At 52.8% G+C, this 7,122-nt stretch overlaps 1 long non-coding RNA gene across 1 annotated transcript; it reads left to right on the forward strand.

Moving 5' to 3' along the window:
* The first annotated feature begins 2,439 nt into the window (after positions 1 to 2,439).
* Positions 2,440 to 6,675, forward strand: LOC139076103 (uncharacterized). The gene is made up of 2 exons (XR_011527375.1): positions 2,440 to 2,705; positions 3,207 to 6,675. It is a non-coding gene; the product is annotated as an uncharacterized lncRNA (long non-coding RNA).
* The last annotated feature ends 447 nt before the right edge of the window (positions 6,676 to 7,122 follow it).

A 7,122-nucleotide genomic window follows, 5' to 3' on the forward strand; every position in this document is an offset into this window, starting at 1 on the left:
GTGGTGAGAGCACCGAATCTTAAGCACAGCTTTCTGGATCCTGAGGATGGGCAAATTAACAGCCGACCGTGGTCTGTGTTAGCAGGACATTATCCCTCCTTTGCTCCTCCTTTCTTCTCCCTTCTTTCACCTCCTTTTCTTCTCTTCATCTTCCCTCTCTTCCAATGCCTTTTTCTCATTTATCATTTTTTCTTTCTCGCTCTTCTTTTTTCCCCCTTTCTGTTGTGGCAACTGAGACTCACCTAAAACAGAGTGACCGCAGTCAGCTTCTTATGTTTTTGACAATAAACGTTCCAGAGCATCGACGCAAAGAACTCCAACAGTCGAATGTGAGACAGAATGTCTGATGGGAAGGTGTGGGGAGAGGAGTGGGTGTCCTCGGCAGGGATCTGCTCCTCAGGAAGGTGTTTGTAAAGGTGGGTCGTAGGCGCAAGATGCTAGAGAGAATACAAGCTCAGTGTTTCTATGATTCACATCCAGACATGACTGGCAGGAATTGGAAGATATCTTTCTTTCTTCTTTTTTAAAGATTGGCACCTGGGCTAACAACTGTTGCCAATCTTTTTTTTTTATTTTTTCTGCTTTATCTCCCCAAACCCACCCTGTACACAGTTGTATATCTTAGTTGCATGTCCTTCTAGTTGTGGGATGTGGGACGCTGCCTCAATGTGGCCTGACGAGCGGTGCCATGTCTGCGCCCAGGATCCAAACCCTGGGCCGCCGCAGCGGAGCGCGCGAACTTAAACACTCGGCCACGGAGCCTGCCCCTAAGATATCTTTCTTGAGAAACAAAATCACTATGATGTACACCCGAAACTAACATGCTATTGTATGTCCATTGCACTCCAATTAAAAAACAGTTGAGCAGGGGCCGGCCCCATGGCCGAGTGGTTAAGATCACGCGCTCTGCTTCAGCAGCCCAGGGTTTCGCCAGTTCGAATCCTGGGTGCCGACATGGCACCACTCATCAAGCCATGCTGAGGCGGTGTCCCACAGGCCACAACTAGAAGGACCCACAACTAAAATACACAACTATGTACTGAGGGGCTTTGGGAAAAAAAGGAAAAATAAAGTCTTTAAAAACAAACAAACAAACACAAAAACAGTTGAGTAGATGTTGATCTTGATAACCTGTCCCAGTTGTCTTCTGGACGCCTTAATATGCTTTTCTGTGAAATAGGAGCAACAGCCTTGGCTCCTTTCCACAGGTTAGAGACATCCTGAGGGTCACTGGCCCACTGGAGGGCAGTGCGGTGAGCAGGCCAGATTCTTTAGTCCCAGATCTGCTGTTTTCTAGGTTTGTCCGATCAGTGTGTAAATAACTTCTGAAGATCTGAGTTTTCTAGTCTTGAGTTTCTCAAAATGAGATGCATTTCCCCAGTTGAAAGCTGCCCTAACCCTTGCACTTTTGATGATATGTTTTTAAAAAGCGAGGCCTCCCATAGGATCTGGCAAGAAGCAGCTGCTCAGAAACACCGTTGAATGAATGAATGGATGGGTGAACGAATGCTTACTGTCAGGGCCCCCAAGTACTGCTGTGCTACGCATGACTCCGAGGGAAAGAGGGACACTCATCACTCTCGGGATGGGAATCGTGCCCCTGGAGTTGTGCAACATGGCGGCCTGTCCTAATGGATGAGCATTCAGTGACCTGAAATTGCCCAGAAGGGGCGAGGCTCTTGGGAGATGCACCATGCCCTACCGCCCTCTGTCTGGTTCATTTTCTAGGAGCGGCAAAACAACCCTCTGGGGCTCTGCATCCCCCTCACCCTACAGAGACGCGGGCCTGTGAGTGCTTCCGGGGCCAGCAGCAGCCACCGGCCTCCACGGCCGGTTAAGAACCTCGGGGAGGCCACTCGGTCAGCAGACGCTTGCAGTGACAAGGGCCAGGAGAGCTTATTCCATAGTCTGATTCTTGGGGCCGGCCTCGTGGCGCAACGGTTAAGTGTGCACGTTCCGCTTCAGTGGCCTGGGGTTTGCTGATTTGGATCCCAGGTGCGGACATGGCACCGCTTGGTAAGCCATGCTGTGGTAGGCATCCCATGTATAAAATAGAGGAGGATGGGCATGGATATTAGCTCAGGGCCAGTCTTCCTCAGTAAAAAGAGGAGGATTGGCAGTGGTTAGCTCAGGGCTAATCTTGCTCAAAAAAAAAAAAATCCGATTCTTTAATTCTTTCCATTGGAAGCTATATTTTGGAAGTTAGCCAAAAAATCCTTCACTTTCTGAAAATATTTATACTACAGGCAGAAAGCAAATCTCTCCTTTCCAAGTGCATTTAGGAGAAAACTAAGTTTTTTAGAATGCTGATACATAAATTAAAAATTTTTGTAAGTTCATCTGTGTGTCTCTTCCAATTACCTTGTGTGTCACAGTGGTACCCATGGGAACCACTAGCTAGGAAACCCCAGTTAAGTTAAGGGCGTCCGAGATGGCTTTGAAACGAGGTGGTTTCATCGGTTAACAGATTCTTAGCGCCCTCTGGTGGAGACGTCGCTGCTCGAATGGACCATGATCCCGGGCTCGGCGGAACTGGAAACAGCGTTCCCAGCCCCACGGCTGTGGTTCCTGCCCCACTCCCACTCTCAACCACGTCCTCTGAATTTCCTCTGCATTTTTATGTTGTTTTGTGTTTGTTTCTCACAAAGTCCCGGTGAAGCTGTCAGAGAATAAAGGATGGGGAGCACAGAGGTCTGGACCCAGAGGTAAGCGCGTCAGTGGCAGTCGCTTTCTGGAACACAGTATGGGCCACGTTGCTGGTCCTCTGTAAGGCAAACGTGAGGGGCAGGTGATTTCCAAGGCCCCTTCCGGCAGCAGAGGGCAGTGAGGTACAGCCTGGGCTTGGGGGTCAGGCCCGCCTGGCTTTACACCTGAGCTTAGAACTGGAGGCAAGTTATTTCCCCTCCGTGAGCTCTAGCTTTCTGATCTGTAAAATGGGGATGACGATGACAGGCTGTTCCTGGGGTTATGATGAGGGTCAAATAGGAGCAGCTATCAAAGGGCCTGGCATGTTCCTTAGCGTGCCCAGTCTGCGGCAGTGGCTGTTTTCATTATGGTTTTCTGATGATTCGGTTCATAGGATGGCTGCTGAAGAGAGCCAACGACTTCTGCATGAGAACAGGAATAGCAGCAGGGACGTTGCCTCGGTACTTATTTTGTATTTGGAAAGATTCCGAAACGATCCATTCATCTCCATTTTTTACTAGGTAATAATTTGTCCCAAGCCAGCACCATGGGAGCCTGGAGCCATCGTCAGTCATGTAGATGTCATCACATCCCGTCTATGAATTCAGATGCGGGACGGAGACCAGAGTCAATGGTGTAGGAAATTACATCCGCCTGAGCGCCCAGTCGGAGCCTGGGGAGAGGCGGGCCGGCGGTGACGTTCTCCGCCTTCCGCAGCTGGGATTCTGCTCCCTGCTCCCGCAGCGGCCAGGCTGTCTGCTCCACGTGCTCAGCCTCTCCTCCTTTGGCGTGGCGGTTCTTCTTGCCTTCGTTCTTTTATGCTGACATGTACATCACTTACTGTGAGCCAGCCTAAGTCCTTCACAGGGCAGCACTCGTTTCATCCTCCCAGCCACCTTGTGAGCTGGTAACTGTTATGATGCCCCTTCTACAGACGGGGGAAATGAGTCTCAGAAGAGAATTCTGTGACTTCCCAGGGGCGCCTCCTAGGACTGCTCTGGATCCTCCTCACTCTATCGCCTCTCCTCACCCCGTCTCCCTCCCCACCTCCAAGCATGGTCCCATGGGTTTAGGGGAAGCAGTCAGGTTCTTTATCACCCCTCAACCCCTCCCCAGTTTCTGATGGTAATATCACTGCACGTCCTGGCATCTGCTGGACAAGGGCCCCCAGGAGGGACAAGGTCAGGCATCCCACTGGGTTCTCAGTACTGATTCTGCATGGCTTACAGGCAGAGGCACTGTCTGTCCTTTGTTCTGGACCATGCCATCATTTCAGAAACCCTCAGGAGACAGAGACAGTGTCTTCCTCTAGCACAAGGAGCTCACTGGTCACTATAAAATATTTGGGTTCTGTAAGTTCAGTACTGCTCTCCTATAATGCAACCCACTGCACATGCAGGCACTCACTGCTTGGGTGGCCCGGGTTTGCTTCCTGGTTGAGGAACCACACCACCCATCTGTCAGTTGCCATGCTGTGGTGGCAACTCACACAGAAGACCTAGAATGACTTACAACCAGGAAATACAACCATGCACGGGGGCTCTGGGGAGGGAAAAAAAGAGAGGAAGATTGGCAACAGATGTTAGCTCAGAGTGAATCCTTCAAAACAAAACAAAACACTGATCATCTCGCTACTGGTGTCTCGTGTCTTCTGCCAGCACCCATGAAACCGGCAGACTGACTTGAGCTTGCAAGTAGGCTAAATTCTTAGACCCTTCACAGTTCTTGACAGATTCCAGGCTCACGACTTAGAGGAGGCAAAGATTCAGGATTTTAAAGATGAATCAGCCACAGCCCCTGCCCTTAGAGGGCTCAGAGACTAGTCGGGGTGGAGGGAAAAAGACACATAAGAGAACGACACAAGCACTAAAAAGATGAATGCTTTCTGAGTAGATGCGGAAGACTCTCTGAGGATGCCTGTGCGTGTGCCTGCAGGAGGCACAGGATTTCGATGGGCATGGAAGCTGGGAAAGGCAGTTGCAGGCAGAGGGAACAGAATGAGCAAAGTCCCAGAGGTGTGAGGGCCAAGGGTGGGTTCAGGGGACAGCAGTCAGTCCAAGTGTCCTGGAGCCAGGGTGCATGGCTGGCTGGGCTGGGCAGCTCGGTCTGCCCCTCTGGAGTCTCCCTCCATCCTTTGCACCCTGCTCTCTGTCCCAGCGGGCTGGCCAGGTTCCCTTGCTCTGGCTGGGTTGGCCAATGGGAGGTACCGGGGGAGATCAGCGGAGAGGGGAGACTGAGTTCAGCGGAGGGATCCTCTTGGCCCCCTGCCTGCGAGCTTGCCTTGGGCTCCTGTGCCCTTTGGCAGAAAGTCACTGCTCCTCTCACAGGGCCTCTACTCAGCTCTCCTTCTGGATTTCTAAGGACTCGCCCTGCCCTCACCCTTTCAGGCCCAGGGGATGGTAACAGCTCCACTGCAACTAGCCAGGTGACCACGCTCACCCGCGTGGTGCCCCACCTGTCCCCTTATGTACAATTGTCCCCATGAAAGCAAATACTTCTGGTGTGGTCCTGACGTGAGCGAGCCAGACTTCCCTGTCGGGACCTGACTGATGCAGCGGCTGACGGGGACGAGGATGTTCGGTCAGACCCTGGAGGGAGTGTCGGGGAGCCTGTTTCACGGTGGTCTCCTAGTTTCCCCTGTTTAGCCTCCATTCTTTCTCCGGGATCCAACTCCGGGGTCCACTTCCCCAGGAAGACGCCGTGCCGCCCCTTCCACGGCACTGAGCGGCTGTGCTCCGCTTCCTCCTGCCTTGTCTCCCCTCCCGCTGCAGGCGTCTAACTCACTCCCACATTTCTTACACTGCGCACAAGAGCTATTTCTTGGGGGAGGGATTAGATATATGGATGGATGATGCGCGGATGGAGGGGTGAATATAATCCTATGCCGTTGAAGGTTTGGGGACAGGGGAGCGACGGAAACAGACTCAGCAGCACAGAGGCAGCCCTGCCTTCCAACAGCTTCTAGTCCACATAGGAAGACACAACACGGACACGTGACGTCTCTAACCCTGAAAGGCCCTCTGCAGAGGTGCCCCATGCACACAGACGGCGGGAATGACAGTAGGTCAGATGCAAGGGAGCTCACTCTGCTCTGGGCAGAGAGCCATCAGGGAAGGCTGCCTGGAGGAGGTGGGGCTGGAGCTGGGCACCGAACGACGGTGTCTTAATCTGCTTGGGCTGCTGTAACAAAATACCATAGACCAGGAGGCTTAAACACCAAACGTTTATTTCTCGCAGTTCTGGAAGCTGGGGAGTCTAAGATGAGGCACCGGCAGGTCTGGTGTCTGGTGAAGCCCTCTTCCTGGCCGTGTCCTCACGTGGTGGAGAGCAGGGAGAGGGAGCTCTCTGGGGTCTCTTCTTAGAAGGGCACTAATCCCATCGTGAGGGCTCCACCGTCATGGCCTCATCACCTCCCAAGGCCCCACCTCCTCACACACTGGGGGTTTGGATTTCAATATGGGAATTTGGGGGGACACAAACATTCAGATCACAACAGATGGAAAGAGTTAGATGGAGGGAGAGGAGGAGACAGGGGCAGACAGCACGAGTACAGCGGGAACGCAGTAAAAGGGCTAGACTTCCAAGGGCCTTGAAGGCCACACCAAGGAGACTGGAAGTTATCTCGAAGGCACCAGAAAGCTATTGAAAACACCCCAGTGGAGTTTGTTACTTAAAACAAAACTAAGGAAAACAATGAGACAGTCAGGCTTTCTTTTAGTGCGGCATCTGGAGAAGTGGCCGGCGGAAAGAGCATCGGTTTCTGAGTCAGGCAGACCTGGGCTTCAATCCCAGCCTCGCTGATTAGAAACTGTGTGACCTTGAGCCGGTTACTTCACCTCTCTGAGCTGAGTTTCCTTTCCTAGAACGTGGGCCTTGTAATAGGTGCCTCCCCAGGGCTGCCGTGAACAGAGGATCAGGTGGAAGGACGCGCCTGTCCTAGTGCTCTGTGCATGGCGAGTGCTTCATTGTCATCACCATAATTCCTCTTCCTACTCCAGCCTTTTTGAGTTTTGTTTGGTTTGAGGGAACGTGGGGTGGAGGGTCGTGTGCATCATCTATAGTGGTTTGGCAGCTGGGATGATGACTCACAGGAGGAGGATTGTGCAGCCACGAGGTTTCTCCGCTGGCCCGAGGGAACGAGATAGTGGGATATTAATACCGCTATCCGGGGGCTTGACGCCGGGCCCGGCGGGGGCTTGTTTTTACAGCCTGAAATAGGCTGGCATCTGCCTTTCCAGCGGGCAGGCTGCCAGGCCAAGCAGGGTGGAACCGCCCAGCCTAACAAAGCAGAACTATTTTTACCTTGGGGGGCCCAAGAATGCATCCCAGCTTCCTGGGCCAGCCCCACCCGGCCGCGGCCCAGTCCGGTCTCCAGGGGAGGCTGAGCTCCTGCAGGCGTCAGTGGAGAGCAAACAGTGGACCCCCTGGGGACCGGTT

The sequence above is a fragment of the Equus przewalskii genome, chromosome 15, assembly GCF_037783145.1.
Source record: "Equus przewalskii isolate Varuska chromosome 15, EquPr2, whole genome shotgun sequence".
Classification (NCBI taxonomy): Eukaryota; Metazoa; Chordata; class Mammalia; order Perissodactyla; family Equidae; genus Equus; species Equus przewalskii.